Source organism: Muntiacus reevesi, chromosome 1 (genome assembly GCF_963930625.1).
Source record: "Muntiacus reevesi chromosome 1, mMunRee1.1, whole genome shotgun sequence".
Taxonomy (NCBI): domain Eukaryota; kingdom Metazoa; phylum Chordata; class Mammalia; order Artiodactyla; family Cervidae; genus Muntiacus; species Muntiacus reevesi.
This window is the reverse complement of record NC_089249.1, coordinates 29,403,627-29,425,858: the sequence shown is the minus strand read 5'-3', so window position 1 is coordinate 29,425,858 and position 22,232 is coordinate 29,403,627. Positions and strand designations below refer to the sequence as shown.

At 38.6% G+C, this 22,232-nt stretch overlaps 1 protein-coding gene across 7 annotated transcripts in view; it reads right to left on the bottom strand.

Moving 5' to 3' along the window:
* LMNTD1 (lamin tail domain containing 1) overlaps positions 1–22,232 on the bottom strand; it is a 473,637-nt gene that overhangs the window by 385,488 nt on the left and 65,917 nt on the right. For 4 of the 7 annotated variants that reach the window (XR_010663873.1, XR_010663874.1, XR_010663879.1 and 1 more), the window contains exon 4: positions 20,653–20,825. The exons of 1 other annotated variant lie outside the window; for it this stretch is intronic. The gene's annotated coding sequence lies outside the window, so the exon portion shown is untranslated. Of the gene's footprint in view, positions 1–1,766; positions 3,101–11,420; positions 11,783–20,652; positions 20,826–22,232 lie in introns of those variants that run through there. 2 more of the 7 variants (XR_010663877.1, XR_010663880.1) reach the window with 2 other exon arrangements.

Genomic DNA, 22,232 nt, shown 5'->3' with positions numbered 1-22,232 from the left:
TCCAACCAGTCCATCCTAAGGCAGATCAGTCCTGGGTGTTCATTTGAAGGACTGATGTTGAAGCTGAAACTCCAATACTGATGCAAAGAGCTGACTCATTAGAAAAGACCCTGATCCTGGGAAAGATTGAGGACAGAAGGAGAAGGGGATGACAGAGGATGAGATGGTTGGATGGCATCACCGACTCAATGGACATGGGTTTGGGTAGACTCCGGCAGTTGGTGATGGACAGGGAGGCCTGGCGTGCTATGGTTCATGGGGTTGCAGAGTCGGACACGACTGAGTGACTGAACTGAACTGAACTGTGGTTGCATACAGGAAAGGTAGGTAACCCTGACTTCCCAAAAAGAGACACCACATGGACTGAGTCTTAAATTATAGGTAGAAGTGAACCAAGGAAGTAGCATGTGAAAAGGTACGGGATGAAGGTAAACCATAGCATATTCAGGAAGCTTTCGGTAGTTCTTTAAAGATAACATTGAGAGTGTGAGACTAGATAAGAGGTATGCAGGACTAGATAAGATCATTAAGCCTCTCTGCCATCCTAAAAAGTTTAACCTGAATCCTCTACATAGCTATCGAAAAATTTTAGTTGAGAATAACATTTCCATAATAGAAAAAGTTCTGCGGTGACACAGTTGAAAGTATACTGAAGGCAGAGCAAGGATGCAGGCAGAAAGACAGGTTAGGGGAAGCCATTGTCGTACTTTTAGAAAAGGAATGATATCTGAACTATGGTATTGACAGAAGAGAAGTTTAGTCCAAAGTTCGCTAACCAGTTAGGAGGAGATTATCACAATCCTCCAGGGAAGAAATGATGTTGTCCTGAACCAAGTTGGGGCAGCAGAGATGAAAAAAATAAAGATGGACTTAAGAGATTTGATCTCTCTTAATTGAGACACAAGATGCCAATTGCTTTGAATTTCTCCTTAGAATCGAAGTATAGATGAATAAAACATTTTGGCTTTCTTCTTCCATGGACTGGATAAAAATCATCTGTTATTTTCATCTGAGGTTATTGGAGATTAAGATCTAAATATAAATAAATACATTTCTAAAGATATCTTCTATCAGCTCTTCCCTGGAAGTATGGTGCCATAAAGGAATTCAAGTGAATCAGAACCCTAGTGAGCTGGCTTCTTGAATGGATGAAAGCAGCTGATGGAAGAAAGAGTTTAAAGAGTAATCCTATTAAAATGTAAGTTACATCATCCTACCCTCACTTGAGATCTTTCAGTGTCTTTCTATCTGACTCTGAGTAAAAGTAAGTCTTTATGATGACCCACAGGCCCTACAAGAGCAGGTTCCCAACTCTCTGACCTCAATTCTTCAAGTCCTTTTACCTCCCTCATTTCGGGGCAGTGACGCTGGCCTCCTCATTGTTCGTAGGTCTTCAAACGCACTAGCAAATGGAGCACTTGCTTCTCTTGTTTTCCAGTTTTGCTCCTGGCTTGCTCCCTCAACTCCTTCAGGTCTTTTCCTTTCCTTATCACTTTATTTAAAAATAAAATATCCCTCCTGTTCACTAAACTAATATCACTAAACACTGTTCAATTTACATTTCTGATAACACTCAACACAATCTAATACTTTTATTTTACTTATCACTTAATGTCTATCTTCCACTTACCCACAATTAGAAAGTTGGTTCCTTGTGGGCACGGATTTTTAATCTTTTCCTGTCTCTCCAGTGCTTAGACAGTACCAGGCACATGGTAAAAATTGAATGAATAAACTGTTGGTCCAGCATGACTGTCAACCATGCCGTTCTGAAGACCTAAAAGACTGACCAGCAAAATCATTACTGTGGAAAGAACCCTGCAATTTTTGTTTTTTTCCATCAGGAAGTCACTAGCAAAGTCAGATACATTCTGAACTGTTTCCATCAACACAGAAGTTGGTATAAGTTACTATAATCAGGACTTCAATCACAACATTAATAATTAATTTATAGGCTGATTCAAATTGTTGCAGAGCAGAAACCAATATAATCTTGCAAAGCAATTATCCTCCAATTAAAAACAAAATTTTAAAAATAATTATACACAGTTTTCACTTGACATTTAATGACTATACAACTGTGTTAAATTCTTTAATATAAAATTTGCACTTATTCATGATTATACCTTTCTATTCTATCTGATAACAACAAAACATTCATTACTCATTACTACTGAGAAAGGGTTTATCTTGAAAATCATTTCATAGACTTCAGTCTTGTAGTTAAACATCTTAGGGTCTTCAGTTTACTTCAATTCAGTCGCTCAGTCGTGTCCGACTCTTTGCAACCCCATGGACTGCACCACGCCAGGCCTCCCTGTCCATCACCAACTCCTGGAGTTTACTCAAACTCATGTCCTTTGAATGGATGATGCCATCCATCTATCTCAATCTCTGTCATCCCCTTCTCTTCCTGCCTTCAATCTTTCCCAGCATCAGGGTCTTTTCAAATGAGTCAGCTTGTCACATCAGGTGGCCAAAGTATTGGAGTTTCAGCTTCAACATCAGTCCTTCCATGAATATTCAGGACTGATTTCCTTTAGGATGGACTGGCTGGATCTCCCTGCAGTCCAAGAGACTCTCAGGACTCTTCTCCAACACCACAGTTCAAAAGCATCAATTCTTCAGCACTCAGCCTTCTTTATAGTTCAACTCACATCCATACATGACCACTGGAAAAACCATAGCCTTGACTAGACAGACCTTTGCTGGCAAGGTAACGTCTCTGCTTTTTAATATGCTACCTAGGTTAGTCATAACTTTTTTCCCAAAGAGTAAGCGTCTCTTTATTTCACGGCTGCAGTCACCATCTGCAGTGATTTTGGAGCCCCCCAAAATAGTCTGTCACTGTTTCCACTGTTTGCTCCATCTATTTGCTATGAAGTCATGGGACCAGATGCCATGATCTTTCTTTTCTGAATGTTGAGCTTTAAGCCAACTTTTTCACTCTCCACTTTCACTTTCATTAAGAGGCTCTTTAGTTCTTCACTTTCTGCCATAAGGGTGGTGTCATCTGCATATCTGAGGTTATTGATATTTCTCCCAGCAATCTTGATTCCAGCTTGCGCTTCATCCAGCCCAACGTTTTTCATGATGTACTCTGCATTTAAGTTAAATAAGCATGGTGAAAATATACAGCCTTGACGTACTCCTTTCCTGATTTGGAACCAATCTTTTGTTCCATGTCCAGTTCTAACTGTTGCTTCCTGACCTGCATACAGATTTCTCAAGAGGCAGGTCAGGTGGTCTGGCATCCCCATCTCCTTAAGAATTTTCCACAGTTTATTGTGATCCACACAGTCAAAGGCTGTGGCATAGTTAATAAAGCTGAAATAGCTGTTTTTCAAAATGTGGTCCAGTGGAGAAGGGAATGGCAAACAAACCACTTCAGTATTCCTGCCTTGAAAACCCCATGAACGGTATAAAAAGTGTCTTCACTTGGAGGTGACCAAATCAGCTGAAGCAATCATCACAATTAACAAAACTAAATTATTGGACTGGACTAAATTAAGACATTCTTTAATGATCTTAATTTTTGTAAGGTTTTTATTGCTCTTTCATTTTGTAATCATAAATTACTGTCATTGTAAAAAAAATATATACATGTAGATAAGAGTTTCAAAGAATAAGTTTACCTTTACCCTTCTTCTTAATTCCACGGCCCACCCCAGAAGTTAATACATATTAGCAGTCTAGTGTGTATTTTTCTATGCTTCTTTCTATGCATTTATACAAATATTCACATCCACAGTTTTAGTTTTGGGAGATTCAAATATATATCTTTATTTCTCTCTCTTTCCTCCCTTCTTCCCACCCTTCTTTTTCTTTCTCTCTCTCTCTTTCTTTCTTTCAAATGCTTTCTTTACCTAACAATGTGCTTTGGGCATTTTTCCACATCAGCGCATACTGAGTTCAGCAATCACATGTCTAGGTTTATCCCACTGTCCTGGATTAACAATTAATAGTGCTCTTATTCACTGTCAAAAGTAGCCTAGTTTGGATGATAAATTGTATGGTCCTAATATAAAGTTCCCTGGTTAATGAATTCATAGCAGTCTACAAAACCATCATTTTTGTCATTACTACCCTATAAATGAACATTTAAATATCACTCTTTATGGTATTATGAACAAGGTTGCAGTGAACACTCAGACACAGATATCTTAGTGCATGTATATGAATATTTCTATATGATAAATTGTTTAAATCCAATTGTGAGATTAAAGGGGATATACATTTGTTTTTTTTTAATTGAGGTATAGCTGCTTTTGCTGTACAATGGAATTAATCAGTTACATGTACACATTTTTAATATACTGTCAAAAAGTATATTTTTAGAAATAAAAATATATACTATTTTATACTTCCATCAACAGCATCCATGTATCTATACTGTCACCAACCAACTCTGAATATTTACCCTATTTTGGCCAATTTCTTTCAGGTTCTTTCATATTTTGCCAAATTTTCAATTGGGTTATTTTTTCTCTTATTAATTTATAAGTTTTATTTTATATTAAGTGTGATATAAAATATAAGCTGTAAATATATTCATTTGTTTCCCAGTAGCATGGATATAACCCTTATGTCCTACAGCTATAACCAACAGTATTTTGATTCTCAAAAGTGGTTAAAACACATATAACAAAACATACTGTTAAACTTTCTTATCTCCCAAAGTTAAAAGTTTATATATATATATGCAAAATATATATGGTGTGATCACCCACCTAGAGCCAAACATCCTGGAATGTGAAGTCAAGTGCTCACTATGAACAAAGCTAGTGGAGGTGATGGAATTCCAATTGAGCTATATCAAATTCTAAAAGATGATGCTGTGAACATGCTGCACTCAATATGCCAGCAAATTTGGAAATCTCAGCAGTGGCCACAGGACTGGAAAAGGTCAGTTTTCATTACAATCCCAAAGAAAGGCAATGCAAAAGGATGTTCAAACCACCACACAATTGCACTCATCTCACACGCTAGCAAAGTAATGCTCAAACTTCTCCAAGTCAGGCTTCAACAGCCCCCTTGAACTTCCAGATGTTCAAGCTGGATTTAGAAAAGGCAGAGAGGAACCAGAGATCAAATTGCCAACAACCGCTGGATCGTAGAAAAAGCAAGAGTTCCAGAAAAACATCTACTTCTGCTTTATTGCCTACGCCAAAGCCTTTGACTGTGTAGATGGCAATAAACTGGAAAATTCTTAAAGAAATGGGAATACCAGACCACCTTACCTGCCTCCTGAGAAATCTTATTCAGGTTAAGAAGCAACAGTTAGAACTAGACATGGAACAGACTGGTTTCAAATCGAGAAAGGAATACATCAAGGCTGTACATTGTCACTCTGGTTATTTAACTTATATGCAGAGTACATCATGCGAAATGCCAGACTACATGAAGCACAAGCTGGAATCAAGATTGCTGGGAGAAATATCAATAACCTCAGATAATGCAGATAACACCACACTTATGGCAGAAAGTGAGAAAAACTAAAGAGCCTCTTGATGAAAGTGAAAGAGGAGATTGAAAAAGTTGGCTTATAATTCAACATTCAGAAAACTAAGATCATGGCATCTGGTCCCATGACTTCATAGCAAATAGATCAGGAAACAATGGAAACAGTGACAGACTTTATTTTGGGGGGCTCCAAAATCACTGCAGGTGGTGACTGCACCTATGAAATTAAAAGATGCTTGCTCCTTGGAAGAAAAGTTATGACCAACCTAGACAGCATATTAAAAAGCAGAGACATTACTTTACCAGCAAAGGTCCTTCTAGTCAAAGCTATGGTTTTTCCAGTAGTCATGTATGGATGTGAGAGCTGGACTACAAAGAAAGCTGAGCACCAAAGAATTGATGCTTTTGAACTGTGGTGTTGGAGAAGGCTCTTGAGAGTCCCTCGGACTGCAAGGAGATCAAACCAGTCAATCCTAAAGGAAATCGGCCTTGAATATTCATTGGAAGGACTGATGCTGAAGCTAAAACTCCAATACTTGGCCACCTGATGCAAAGAATTGACTCACTGGAAAAGATCCTGATGCTGGGAAAGATTGAAGGCAGGAAGAGAAGGGGACGACTGAGGATGAGATGGTTGGATGGCATCACTGACTTGACGGACATGAGTTTGAACAAGCTCCAGGAGTTGGTGATGGACAGGGAAGCCTGACGTGCTGCATCTATGGGGTCACAAAGAGTCGGAGACAACCAAGCGACTGAACTGAACTGAACATAAAAGAATACTTAAATATATATATATATACATATATATACACACACACACACACATATACACTTTATGTACACCTAATGAGCTTCCTAATGGCTCAGATGGTAAAGAATTTGCTTGCAATGCAGGGGACCCAGGTTCAATTCGTGGGTCAGGAAGATCCCCTGGAGAGGGAATGGCTACCCACTCCTGAAGAATTCCTTGGACAGAGGATCGTAGTGGGTTGCAAAGAGTTGGACACGACTGAGTGACTGACTCTTTTCATATATATCCAACCATATACAAGTATTGTGAACTACGGACAGGTATCGTCTTCCACTGAATATGTTGTGAGTTATTTTATTTATATACATTATTTCTACAAATTTTATATTAATTCCTTGTTTTTATAAAAATAAATACCTTTTTTTACAACTGTGAGTGCAATAAACACATATGTATTAAATGTAAATCACTCTAGCTTCTACATATAAAGTCTCATCTTGTTGTAGGAAGCAAAACTTAATCAGATTCTTTTGCATTTTTCATGCTTTGACTACATCTCCTAATTTTATGTTCATCAAATTTCATTAGGGTTGAGTTAACCTTCATCTTTAGGTCACAATGGATTGCACTGTATGTCATCCTAGCATAGAATTGACAACTGAAGTGTTACGAATCAATTTTCTCAATAATTCATAAAGAAATGAAGGGTCTCCTCACCAGGAGAAAATGTTTAATGATCTTCAGAGAAACAGAAAAACAAGCATGCAAATAACAAGGATTTATATAAATAAATGAATAAATAAGCAAACAAATAGATAAATACATATATATATTTATGTATAAAATATGTGAATAAATACTCTTAAAATTTTGCAGGCAAAAGATTTCCCTCAAACATTTTCTCAAATGAATACACGCTGTTTGAATATTGGTTGTCAAATAACCTTTCATTTGTGTTTGTATGAAAAAGCTATTTAATAAGGTATTGTCTTCTCTCTAAATAAACACACTGTTAATTAATTAACAAAAATTAAATATAAAAATAGATGTCAACAGTAGCAGGCCTTCTGATTAACATAATATTTAAACTTTATATATAATAGGCTTTTTGTTTCATCAGAATCCCACTGCAAGTAACAACAGGCATTAAATGTGGATTTCAGTATTTTTATCATACTCTGATTTATGTTTAACAAGGCCTTATCATTTCCACACACCACCCATTTTAACAAGTGACACAAAGGGAAAATCTGGCCCGTTCAAATGATACCACACCACAGCAACTGGGAACAATTGATCTCTCCCTATTTAGGGTCAGTTTAATCAGCTGTGGTAAATAACTGAACTGAAACTTGGGGGCCTAATTTATCTCTGTATAGAGGCACATTCTCTCGACTTCCAAATTATTAGATAAAAATTCTTTTTACAGTAATTCTGTCCCTTTGTCCACTCTGCATAAAAATCACCTGCACCAATTTGTGACATTTTTCATATTCTCCAGACTGTCCACAGGGTTTCACTAATGATGGTCAAATGTGAGGAATAAACCTTGGTTTTCCTGCCATTTGACTCTGTGCAATTGTTATAATTCCCTTGGCTCTGATTCAAATTATAATTGCTACATTAGACGAGATTGGAAAGGAAGTATCTTGTTGGCTCATTCCTCTGAGTGTTTCAAAGCATTGTCATCATAGCAGAGCATTAATGGTAATCAAAGTTCATCTCTAAAGGGCTTGAGTGAAAATTTTTTAAAAGCAAAAGATCTCTTTTTCCATCCCTTAGCATATTGACGCCTTAGTCACATCCAATTCCACCCAAACCCCAATTTGATAGAAGTCAGCTTGTGTTTTCTTCCAGATTTGGTCATTATTTCCAGGACGCAGTTCTCACAAAATAAATCATTCACATAATTTAAAACTAGATATTGATTTGAAGGTTTTTTAATAGTCTGCAATTAAGGTGAAGATCTGGTATCTTTGACTGATTTTCTCCATCACCACTTATTAATAGTTGTGTATTGAAATTGGAATCAGTAGATTGAATAAGGTTTTTCTTGTGCCATCTGCTGATACTCAACGAGGGAATGTTCTAATGCTGCCCTCCATTTCTGGCGGTGAATGAGCCTGTGAATCATTTAAACAAATCAGCTCACTATTGCTGCCCACAGTGAATCCACGAGAGAGATCTGGAGCTGGAGAACACTGAATTAAAATTCAGTTCTACCACTTATTAATTATGTGACCTAGGCAAATTGTCTCTACTCGCCAAGTCTCATAAAATGAAGATCATAATACTTACCTCATTAAGTTGGTATGAGAATAAAATGTTAAAGGTTCAGCAGCATGCCTGACACTTTTTAAGCATTCAAAAAGGTGATGTTATGATTGTCATACCTTTTTTTGGTGGATTATTTTATAATAAATGATGCTAATCCTTCATATTATTTAAAATCTTGGTAGATATTTAACTCTTGTACCAATTTGCATCTTTAAAATTAGGAAAATTTTAAAGATGTCTAGGGTATCTTTTGAAATGAGTATTTTTACATATTGCTAGTAAAAGTACATGTGGGTATGTTCCTTCTGGAAAATAATCTGGTAAAGATAGCAAAAATTTTAAATATGTTCACATACCTCAGGTTGGTTATTTCCTTTCCTGTTCATCTATCCTAAGGTTCTAGTCATAAAGATGTTCACTGGAGAATTATTTATAATACAAAAGTCAGAATACATTTACATGTTCACCAGTTATGAGTTATGGCTCAAAGATAGGAACAAAAAGGAGGTCAACTAAAACTCCTGACATTATATGTAAAATAAATGTAAGAAGATTCGAGGGGCTTCCCTGGTGGTCCAGAATTCACCTGCCAATGCAGGAAACACCAGTTTGATCCCTGGTCAGGGAAGACCCCACATGCCGTGGAACAACTAAGTCCATGAGCCACAAATACTGAACCCATACTCCAGAGCCCTCAAGCCACAACTACTGAGCCTGCACACCCTAAAGCACACGCTCCACCAAAGAGAGTAGCCCCCGCTCTCTGCAGTCCATGCACAGCAGTGAAGAACCAGCGCAGCCAAAAATAAATAAACAATTTAAAAAAAGAAGAAGAAGACTTTGACAGGTAGAGAGAAGGTAGAGAGCTCAGGACCTGGGGAAAGACACTGAAGTGACTCCCCTGGATTTTCTTTTAGCGGGAGAAGCAGTCACCTATAAGAGCCAATGAGCACAGACAAGGGGAAAAACAGCCCCCAGGCAAGTCAGTTCTCTCTAACCAAAGGACTGGGAAAGGACTAACCGAGGAAGACAGAGAACATTTAGGCAATAACTGCCCCTGCCCCAACCCACTCTTCGCCTAAGGGAGAGGGGTACCTCATTCCTGCTCCCCACTTGGTCTCCGCCATTGGTGCTAAGCGGGGGGTGGCTTCCAAATGTCTCCACTGACACCACCCCAGAGATGATAGAAAAATGTACAGCCCACTCACGGCACTGTCAGCAAAGGCCGACAGGGGATTAGAGATCTTGCTGGCCCGTAACAGGCCACCCTCTCCCTTAGCGCAGTCAGGAATTTCACTCTAGCCTGACAGTAGCATCGCTTCTCACTCACAATGTCAGTAGAGATCACAGGCGGAGTCTGAACTGTGAACCTCACCTGGTGGTAACGCAGCACCCCTTTATCTCCCCGTATGTATGATATGTGGACGGCCACCCTCACTTAGCGGTCGCAAGGCACTCTTCCCTCAAAGCTGTGCCAGTGGAGACCAGGCGGGGAGCAGCAATGAGGCACCCGACTCCCTCTGGCCAGGGTAATGTCACTGGTGGCCTCATGGGGAGCCCGACTCCTCTGCCTGCTTATCAGCTATTGGATTGCTCCTGCCCACTCTGTCCCTCAGGGGTCAATAGAGGCCAAGTGGGCACCCAGACTTCTCCCACCACCTGGCAGTGAGGAGGCAGCCTCCCACCAACTTCCCCTCTGGAAAAGTGTCAGAGAAAGTCTCCTAAACCAGAAGATTTAAATGAGATCCAGAGTTTCATAACACAACACTGTAAATGTCTAGTATACAACTGAATATCACTCATCATACAAGAAGCAGCAAAATCTCAACTTGAAGGAGAAAAAACAATGTTCATCTGTTTAGATGCCAACACTGAAATAATACAGATGTTGGATAATCTGACAGAGACTTTCTGGCAGCCATCATAAAAATACTTTTAACAATTGTGAACACGCTTGAAACAAATGAAAACAGAAAGCTGTAGTTTTTATAAGGATGACATAAATTAGAAACAAATAGAAATTTCAGGATTGAGGAATACAATAACCAAAAAAAGAAAAAAAAAACTTAATGGATATGCTCAACAAGAGAATGGAGAGGACAGAGAAAATAATCAGTAAACTTGAAGACAGAACAATAGAAATAAGCCAATCAGAACAGAGAGAAAATAGACTAGAAAAAAAAAGGGGGCGGGATGGGGGGAACAGAGTCTGTGGGACTATAGCAAAAGTCCTAACATTTGTGTCACTGGAGTTTCAGAAGAACAGGAGAAAGAAGCAGGGCTGAAAAAACATCTTTAGATAATGACTGAAAATTTCCCAAATTTGGAACAATGCATGCATGTTGAAGACACTAAGCAAGCTCCAAATAGAAACTCAAAAGAATTCTACAGTAACACACATGATGGTCAAACTTCTGAAAACCAAAAGCAAAGAAAACATTCTTAAGAGCAGCAAGAGACAAATGATGCCTTACCTGGAGGGGAAAAACAATTAAACGACAGAGAATTTCTCATCAGAAGCCACGAGGGCTTGCAGAAAGTGACACAACATTTTTCAGGTGCTGAAGGTAAACATCCGGCAACCTAGAATTCTATATCCAGTGAAAGTATATCCGTTGGTAATGAAAAGGAAATCAGCACATTACAAAACAAAGAGAACCTGTCATCAACAGATTTACTCTAAAAGAATGACTAAAGGAAGTTCCCGAAACAGAAAGTAAGTCATAAAAGAAGCAATCTTGAAATACCAGTGTATACTTTCGTGTTCTGTCTACATTTTCCCCATGAGTATGAATAATTTAACCAAAAAACTGTTAAAATGTTAATAACAAAAACTACAGCACTTATTTTTCTTTTATTAATTCTGTTAGTAGCAAATTAATTTGTTTATTAAAGTACTCATTCACACATTTTCTTCTGTTTTTTTTCTGAGTATTTATCTTCCATCTCTTTAACCTGGCAACAGGAGTCTCAGGACCAATATTCAATTTTTCATTTCTTTCTCATCTCTCATACAGCACCTGCTAACGTCATTTGTACCCAGTAAATAATAAAAATGTTGCTAAATTATTAGATAGCTGACTCTAGTACACTGGGATTTTAGAGATAGGAATAAACACAGTCATTTAAGAAAAGCAATTCAGGACTTCCTCGGGGGTCCAATGGTTGAGAATCCACCTATCAATACAGGGGACACGGGTTTGATCCCTGGTCCAGGAAGATCGCACATGCAGCGGAGCAACTAAGTCTACGCTCCAAAGCCTGTGAGCAGCAACCAGAGAGCAGCCCCTGCTTGGAGCAAATAGAGAAGCCCAAAACAGCAATAAAGACTCAGTGCAGCCAAAAATAAATTAAAAAAAAAAAAAAAAAAAAAAGGACAGCAATTCAATATTAATCTGGGAGAAGGAAAAATTAGACTGAAAATAATCATAATGGTAAAAATCACTAACATTATTGAGCATTTACTCTATGTCAGGCATGGTTCCAAGAACTTAATGTTTTTAACTTCATTAAATCATCCCCCAAATCCTAAGAGATAAGTTCTATTGTTATCCTCCTTTTATAGATTATTAAACAGAGGGTTACAGAGTTTAAGCAACTTGCCCAAATTCACAAAGCTAATAAAATATCAGACAAAGATTTAAACCCAGGTTTGTTTGACTCTAGAGACTGAACTTTAAACTGTAAAGCTATATATCTTCAATTTACCAAAAATATACTATCTTTGTGGAGTAGGAAATGGCAACCCATTCCAATATTCCTGCCTGGAAAATTCCCTGGACAGAGGAGCTTGACCAACTACAGTCCATGGGGTCGCAAAGAGCTGGACATGACTGAGCATGCATGCATACAAGCATACTATCTCTGAAAATCATCCAGTTCAATCAATTCCCTCTTTCCTGGAATAAAGCTGATTAAAGACTTAGAGCAGTTGATGACTTACAAAACAAGAAGCATTTTGTTCCTCTTTTTTGCAAATGAAAAACGAAGTATTTTGGAGAGATGCTTTTCCTAAGCTTCATTACTTTGGTGACTTTGGACCAGGAAAGACAACTCCAACCATTCCAATCTTTTACATAAATTTAGCACCTCACTGAGTCACACTGGTCCCTCCTAAAGAGCGACTCCAATATTAGCATTACAGTTCTGGAACTTCTCAGATCAGCATGGACTATACTTAGAGTTCCACTCTGCTTTCTCTTTTTAAAAAATATTTATTTGACTGCACAAGGCTTCCCTTGTGACTTAGCTGGTAAAGAATCTACCTGCAATGCGGGAGACATGGGCTCGATCCCTGGGTTGAGAAGATCCCCTGGCGAACGGAAAAGCTACCCACTCAAGTATTCTGGGCCTGGAGAATTCCATGGGCTGTATGGGGTCACAAAGAGTCAGACATGACAGTGACCTACAAACAAAAACCCAGGTTTTAGTTGTGGTACATGGGATCTTCAATCTTCATTGGGGCATGTGGGATCTTTCAGTTGCAGCATTCAAACTCTTAGTTGCAGCATCAGGGATCTAGTTCCCTGACCAAAGATGTAACCTGGGCCCCTGTATTGACAGCACCAGGGAAGTCCCAATTCTCCTTTCTCTTAATGGAGTCTTTGGCTTGGTGATTCAATTTAGATTCGAACACACAAGATGTGTTCAGTCCTCTGGCCCTATATGCTAATACCTTTGATAAAAGACACTTCACTTGCCTGCCATTTCTCCTCCCTCTCTCTCTTTCTCTCTCTCTGTGTCACACACACACACACACACACACACACACACACACACACACAGCCGGGGAGGAGGGTCTGACAAGAAAAGCAGGCTATGCCAATGGAAACAAGCAACATGTACTTCCCTCCAGGTCACATTCCTAGAGATCCAGGCCTTATTTAACAGGCAGAAGTCTTAGATGGGCTTCCCAGGTGGCTTGGCAGGAGTCTACCTGCAATGCAGGAGATGCAAGAGATGCAGGTTCGATCCCTGGGTTGGGAAGATCGCCTGGAGGAGGGCATGGCAACCTACTCCAGTAATCTTGCCTGGAGAATCCCATAGACAGGGGAGCTTGACAGGCTACAGTCCATGGGGTCGCAAAGAGTCTGACATGACTGAAGTGACTGAGCACCCATGCAAATCTCAGAAGAACCTGAGAGAATTTCCAGACCTCTGCCAAGGGAGTTCAAGGAAATCGTGGAACAAAAAGGAGTCTTCAAAAATCCATGTTGATAAAATTCTGCATATTTATCTGAGAAAAAAATCTACAGAGAAATTACTCTTAAACTTTTCTGTGTCACTCATTTCAAGGTCTGATAACGTATTTTGCAGAAATGAATAGTCCAAAGGAAGGCAGTTTCCAATCAACAAAATCAAACCAAGATACTGGGTGGGGTGGGGGTGGAATAAAATGTAGGATTTTGTTGACAGTGTTGAAGAAGGAAGAGGAGAAGGAGGAGACACAAGGAAGGAAAGGAGAGAGGAAAAAACTATTTAACCTGGTAAGGAAGACATGAATTTTTGTCAAAAATAATTTTATTGTTGAAATTTCATGAATTCCATTCATGTCTGTAGTGCACTAGAATAGTCTCCATTTCCCTTTTTTGCTCAATTATTTTCTTCCAACTCTGAATCTCACCACTTCCTTCAGACTTTTAATGATCAGGGCTTTCCTCCACTGCGATATACATTTACACTCTGTATGCATGGCCTTTGCCTCTTCTTGCCTAAACTCCAGGGCTGCACACTGCCTAGTCCATCCTCTGCCCCAGACCCACCAGGCTGCCCACCTGCTGAGCTTGGCTGCCTCTGGCGCAGCTCTTGTGGCTCCGCTCACCCGGCTCACACTCACACGTTATCGAGTCCAAATCTGCCTGGCAGATAAGGCCTTCCATCTGGCTTTATCACATGCTTCCAGCCAACCTTATTTTTCAGTTCTTGGCTTATTAATAAAGCTCTGATGGCAAGCAAGTGATGATGCCTATTGAGACCCAATGGCAAGTATGCATATCTTGCTATCAGGAGAGTTGTAGAGGAAACAGCAGACGCAGCCTCTCCCCTGAGCAACTCAAAGCCAAATGAAGACAAAATTAACTCCAGCAATGAACTTAGGAGTTGTATTTAAGATGCACTTGCACTTATTCATACACTTGCTACAGAGGATCTGAAGAAGAGCAGGAGCCAAAACACATAAAGCATTGATGAGGTGACATGAGAAGCATTTATATGTACACGCTGTGTACAGGTAATACTGTTCATTAAGCTCTATAACTAAATGAATGGGGGATTGAGATTTTCCAAATATATCTTTATTCATTTACAAACTTCTTTTACTCAGGGCTGGACAAAGTTACCCTCTTCTTTAAGGAACGGGTTTGGGTAGACGGGAGACATAAGGTTTTGATCATGCTGAACTAGGTTATTTGCTGTTACAGAGTTAGTCTGCAATTTCTAAACAGACTATCAACATTATGCGGTGGGGAGAGGCCAATTAAGCTGACACTGGCTTGAGTCTTGAGAGAACTCAGTCACCAAAGGCCTTGTCAGATCTGTTATTGACCGAGTCAGTCAAAGAAATTCTCTCTGATGAATGAAAATACGCATTTTTTCACAACCTTCACTACTTAAAGATGCAAATGCTATGTGAAATATAGTACCTAAACTCCTGTGATTTAATACTACCTATCTCCATAGTGAGTGTTCAGAAGGATGAATCAATAGATCCTCCAGTAGAACATGCTTAATTGCCTTTAAAAATCTAGGGGCTTTTTTAACTATGTGAATTAAAATCAAAATTGAGAAATAAAAATTACAGCTTCTATCTCTGTAGGGTTAACAGTAAACCACTAAAGAATGTACTCATAGCCAACAAATTTTCATTGGTTTGTATAAACATTATCTCTGATACAAAAATGAATAATTCAAGAAAGGAAATATAGACTTGTTTCATATTCAAATGTTGATATATGCTTGTGACATTAAGAAATTGACTATAGGTTTGACTTATTTTGCACCGATAATGAAATTTTTAAATCCTGTGACAATAAAACTTACCCTCTCCCATAAATATTAGACTCTTCGATTTTGGAGCTAAAGCAAGAAAGAATCCCTGCTTTTTATTTGCTTGGTTGTTTTCTACCTAACTTTAAACAAGTTTAAATATTTTTAAATTTTAAAAATATTTTTAAAGATTTAAATTTTTTATTGTTATTTAGATTGTTAAAAAAACAGTTTGAACATTATCTTCATATTATCTTATATCCATTTTTTTAAAGCAGGCGTTTTCTACTCTTATAACATGAGCATATCTAACAAGTTAGCAAAGAGAGTTGTTCTTAAACTTAAGATAGCAATAGTGTTAACTGAATTTCATCTTTCTTATCAAAAATACTTCTGACAGGTCGTGTGGTTTTAATTTATAGTTTGCTCTGTCTGGACCTACAGATCACTATGACTTAAAAGTAAGGATACATGGAAATATTTTCCGGATGTTTCCAGGCATAATTACCAAGAGTAGTAGACAGAGCACATCAATCAGTAACATCACACAGTTTTAGTGACCATCTCTTGAGACACTGATCACATTCTTCTTGGTGTTGCCATTGTTTTGGTTAAACAAAGGCAGATTGTGCCTCTTTCATCTTTCTATCCTCCTCAGGGCCTAGCTAGGTACACTGTAGACGCTCACTAAATATTTGTTAAATTTCTGGTCAAATAAATAAATGACTGATGACTGAAGCCATATTTCTATCCAGAAAAGAGTAGAACAAACCCACCAATATGCCCTTCCTGCATGAAATGAAGAAAAAGATTCTGAAGGAAGTAGTTTTTGTCTCAAATGGCTAACCAAAGTCCTTATCAATTAACTTGAGTCTCAAAATCACAAACTGAAAAGAGAAGAAAATCTGAGTGTGACTCTTAAATTTCTTAGAGCTTTCTATTGTCCTGATGAAGAATGAATGACTTATAAAGTTTGGAGGATTTTCAGAGTTAAGGGTCTTTGGAAGAGTCGTTTTGTTTAAGCATTGAAGTACATTCTCTAATCCCTTCTTTACACACACACACACACACACACACACACACACACACACACACACACACACACACGCTTTATCTGAACAAGTCTGGAAGTACCTCCTAATTTCAGTTCAGTTCACTCAGTTGTGTCCGACTCTTTGTGATCCCATGAACTGCAGCACACCAGGCGTCCCTGTCCATCACCAACTCCCAAAGCTTGCTCAAACTCAGGTTCATTGAGTCAATGATGCCATCCAACCATCTCATCCTCTGTCATCCCCTTTTCCTCCTGCCTTCAATCTTTCCCAGCATCGGGGTCTTTTCCAATGAGTCAGTTCTTCGCATCAGGTGACCAAAGTATTGTAGCTTCAGCATCAGCAGAAGTCCTTCCAATGAATATTCAGTACTGATTTCCTTTACGATTGATTGGTTTGATCTCCTTGCAGTCCAAGGGACTCTCAAGAGTCATCTCCAACACCACAGTTCAAAAGCATCAATTCTTCGGCGCTCAGCTTTTTCTATGGTCCAGCTCTCACATCCATACATGACTACCGGAAAAACCATAGCTTTGACTAGACAGACCTTCGTCAGCAAAGTAATGTCTCTGCTTTTTCATATGCTATCTAGGTTGGTCATAGCTTTTCTTCCAAGGAGCAAGTGTCTTTTAATTTCATGGCTACAGTCACCATCTGCAGTGATTTTGGAGCTCCCCAAAATAAAGTCTGTCACCATTTCCATTGTTTCCCCATCTATTTGTCATGAAGTGATGGGACTGGATGCCATTATCTTAGTTTTCTGAATGTTGAGTTTTAAGCCAACTTTTTCACTCTCCTCTTTTACTTTCTTTTTTTTCCCTCTTTCACTTTCATCAAGAGGCTCTTCAGTTCTTTTTTGCTTTCTGCCATAAGGGTGGTTTCATCTGCATATCTGAGGTTATTGATATTTCTCCCAGCAATCCTGATTCTAGCTTGTGCTTCATTAGTTTGGCATTTTGCATGATGCACTCTGCATATAAGTTAAATAAGCAGGGTGACAATATACAGCCTTGACGTAGTCCTTTCCCAATTTGGAACCAGTCTATTGTTCCATGTCTTAATTTCAGCCCAGCCTTTAAATGTTAATCTTCTTAGGGTCTGGTCTTTGACCCAACTCTCTCCTTCCTCTTCATGTTCTCATTAAAGCCCTCAATAACCTGAGTGGTCAATGTCCTTCCAGCCTCATCCTCCACCATTCCCCTCCTCATAATATATACTCAAGGTTCATAGATATTCATAGCTCTCCAGTAAGCACATCCTATTCTGCATCTTTTCTCCTTTGTCCATGTTATTCTTTCCTCCTGAATTGCCTTCGAACCTTCCCAGACTCACCTCTTTTCCTTTTCCCCACTTTAAACTTCCTTAGCCTGCAATCTCCTTTTCACACTTTAAGCGTAGTTAAGGCATTATCATCATTCAACAGCATCCATCTACCCATCACTGCAGTAACCACAGCATCCTCGTCTGCAGTCCTAGAGCATCCTGAGAACAGCTCCATTATCGTCTTTGCCATATTTTTGAAAGTGTCCATTTTACGTTCCTGTCTCATCCATTAGACCTTGGTTAACTTGGATGAAGAGACTGTATCTTCTTCTTGGTATCTCCAGCGCCTCATTTGATGCCAGCACCTATGGATCTTCGGTAACTATGTGCTGAACTGACCAGAACTGAAATAAACTAAACTGATGATGGGGAAAATTGGCTTTCTCTTTCCTTTTTAAACACTCTTTTCCCTTTTAGAATCTGCTTCTTTAAGACTTAAGACCTTCCAGAAGAGGTAAGAATTGAATAAAATGTCCTATAGAGGTTTGATATCTCTCTAAATCTAGTTTTTTTAATTCTCAAGACCATTTTGGACTAGTCAAATGGTTCTTGGTATCAGTAACTGGAAAAAAAAAAAAGCTTTCCAAATTTTTAACACTAAACACGTGAGGAATATATTGAAAACCAGAGAATATGGGCTGGGTGGATGGACTCAGCACGTCCTTAGTACTCTGACTCCTGGGGAAGCTTCCAAGTAAGGACACTCACTATCCTATCAGTTCTAGAGAAAATATTTCTGAGTTTTTAGTTAACTGAATGGAACAAGGTGTCACATTATTGCGGGAAATGGGAGAATGTCACCACCAGATTTTTCAGGACTATCTTATGTGAAATGTGTGATGAGAATTCATCTTTGGAAAGCACACAGATGCCTCTGCCATCATGACTTTTAGTGTGTTTTTTTTTAAATATTTTTAATTCATTTATTTATTTGGCTGTGTCAGGCATGTAGGATCTTTGGATGTGGCACATGGACTCTCTGTGGCAGGGGGGCTCCAGAGCATACTGGCTTCAATAGTTGTGACACATAAGCTTAGCTGCTCTGAGGCATGTGGGATCTCAGTTCCATGACCAGGGACGGAACCCATGGTGTGGTCTCCTGCATTGCAAGGCAGATTCTTTACCACTGGGCTACCAGGGAAGTTCCTGCCATCAAGCCTTTTAGAACACCCCCAAATCCATTGCTGGTAACATCAAAGGAATTAATAAATGGTGGAGACTGTTTACCATTTACTTGATGGCTCTAGGGAAGGATTTTTGCTTTTTAAAAAAAAAATGAAAAGAAGAAAAGATAAAGAAGTTGTAGGGAGAAGAGACCATTGTTGGCATTCCAGGTTTTTAAAAGTTGCATATGGTCTCACTGATGCAAATAAAATAATTCCAGGCAAGGCAGTCTTTTATGTAGAGACCAGGGTTGGTCTTCTGAGGCTTCTAGATAATCCATGCAAACCCAAATGAACCCATGTACCAGGTAGCTGGTGAACTGAGTGCCATGCATTCCAAGCAAGGAATGTAATGTCTAATGAAACTTGGCTCAAATATTTCTACATGGAATATTTTATTGGGTATGATATTTATACACACACTGGTGAAAAATCTTCTCTTTCAGCTTTCCATTGACCTTTCCAGATAATATAATCTCTGAAAGATACTGATTTTTTTTTTTTTTTAATATGGTGGTAGAAAAAAGGCATTCTGCTTTCACTTCAAGTGCCTGTGTGTGTGTGTGTGTGTGTGTGTGTGTGTGTGTGTGTGTGTGTTAGTTGTTTAGTTGTGTCCAACTCTTTGTGACTCCATGGACTGCGGCCCACCAGGCTCCTCTGTCCATGGAATTCTCCAGGCAAGAATAGCGATTCCCTTCTCCAGGGGATCTTCTCGACCCAGGGATAGATCTCAAGATCTCCTGCATTGGCAGGCAGATTCTTTACTGTCTGAGCCACCAGGGAAGCCCATTACAAAAGCAAAATTAACCTCCTCCCTAATACAAAGAAAGAGCCCTAGACTAAGTACAAATCCATAGCTTGTCAACACAACCAGTTCACAAAATCAGCTCATCCTTTTCTGAATTCTTTTCTTACTGTCAGCGGAAAGTGTAATGCACTGAGCTGTATAAATACACTTCCACCAATGTGTTAATGAATTAATGACTTGAGAAATACATATTTAAACTTCATATGAGTGGGAGTGATTCAGAGTTTGAAATATCTTATTGAAACATTTGGCTATAAAAATATAACAGAAAATATTTACTATGAGAACATATTTTTCATCATCTTGTGAATACTTTGGTATTAGAAAGTCTAAAAATTCCTAATCTCTTTTGCTTTCTCACAAAAACCTTATGGTTAAGCAGACATTTTAAGATAGCACAAAAAAAGCTTTCACTACACTTATGGCAAAAGTCAAACAGCTTATCTATTTCAAAAGATATTGGTGTAGTAACATACACACAAAACTTCTTTGTCTATTTCCAAAAATCAAAATTTTATGAAAGAAAAAGTTCAGGATCTTGAAAATTAGTTAATGCACTTATTATAAAAATTCCAAGTGTACAAATGTTCAAAAGGGAAATATTTTCAACATAGCTAAGTAGCTTTCCAATAATGTTGAAGATTCAAGATTATTGCCATATTTGCAATACTGGCAACAAAAGAAGACTTGCATATTTAATCCACTAGCTTTCATGTCTCCCTGAATATCAAGGAGATTAAAGGAGATTAAATTCATTTACATCAGACTATGGTGTTAATGTTGAAGAATTTATTAGCCCCTTTCCAGCATTGTGCTAGAAGTACTTACTTTCTTTCTTCTTAGATGTCCTAGGATTTAACCTCATGAGTGCCAGGAAGATTCAACAGACTCTCAGTGTAAAATCACCCATCTCAGGCTTAGATGCTTGCAACAGGATTTGTTGTATGTTGTCCTGGGAACCGGCTGGGCTGATAGTTGCAGGGGCAAAGTCTTCTATTTACCTAGGAGTGGTGAACTGCATTAGGTCTGAGTAAATAACAGCTAAGGTCTAATAGCCACTGCATTCAAAACTTTTATTGTATGAAGGTCTTGTATTGTATGTGCTTGACTGGCTCAGGTATGCTTATTATAACAAACTAAGAAAAAGATTTAGATGGTGTCTAGTACAAAACCACTATGGCAATTGAAAGATCTGCAGTCTTTCTGTATTCTAAAGATCACTACCCACCTCCTGGACCATCTTTTTCGTTCTAAGAAGGATGACCATGTTAAGATCAAAGTTCTAGGCCTATAAAATGGATAATGTAAAAGACAGGTTTCCATGTCTGTCTATCAGCTCTACTGTCTCAGAGAAATGATTTCATGACTGATTCTCTGACTCAGTGTAGCTTTCTATTTTTCCCTCTAAAGAATTCTACCAGATTGTACATTAAGTTTTCAGTATGTTTGTTTTTCACAGTTTCATTTCACAGATTCATTTTACATTTAAATTCTTATCATAGTTGCATCACTTCGCTGCTGGTGGGCATTACATAACACAGGCCTTTCATCACTCCACAGAATGGTCTTCTTTGAAGGGAGGTCCCACTCATTCTAAAGGAGGAGTTTTAATGACAAGGCTAATTCCAAAGCAAGGATTTAAAGACTTGCAAATGACCGGTAAGAATCTAAAAAACATATCCTATTTACAGTTAGGGCTGCAGAGATAGCAATTTGGTGTCTATTTCTATCTACTTTTTATGATAAAGAAAACACAAATATAAATCAGCCCTTTGTTTATTTAAGAAAAACAGTAGCTGTCTATAATTAAGGACCACATGTTTTCATTTAAACCTGAAAAATCTAGATTTGTAAATTCTTTATTAAAAATTCCAACTTTGGCTAACATCCCCCTTTTAAAAAAACTTCTTCACTTAACTGGTACAATTTTAGATCAGTTAGTTTTTGCTCAGTTTGCTGCAAATGTTCAAAAGCACCAGTAACATCTTCTCTCTTAAAACAAAGGACTTGGTTCAGGTCTTTCATCAAATCTTTTTTTTTTTTCCTTTATTTTTATTAGTTGGAGGCTAATTACTTTACAATGTTGTAGTGGTTTTTGCCATACATTGACATGAATCAGCCATGGATTTACATGTGTTCCCCATCCCGATCCCCCCTCCCACCTCCCTCTCCATCCCATCCCTCTGGGTCATCCCAGTGCACCAGCCCCGAGCACTTGTCTCATGCATCCAACGTGGACTGGTGATCTGTTTCACACTTGATAATATACATGTTTCGATGCTATTCTCTCAGATCATCCCACCCTCGCCTTCTCCCATAGAGTCCAAAAGTCTGTTCTGTACATCTGTGTCTCTTTTTCTGTCTTGCATATAGGGTTATCGCTACCATCTTTCTAAATTCCATATATA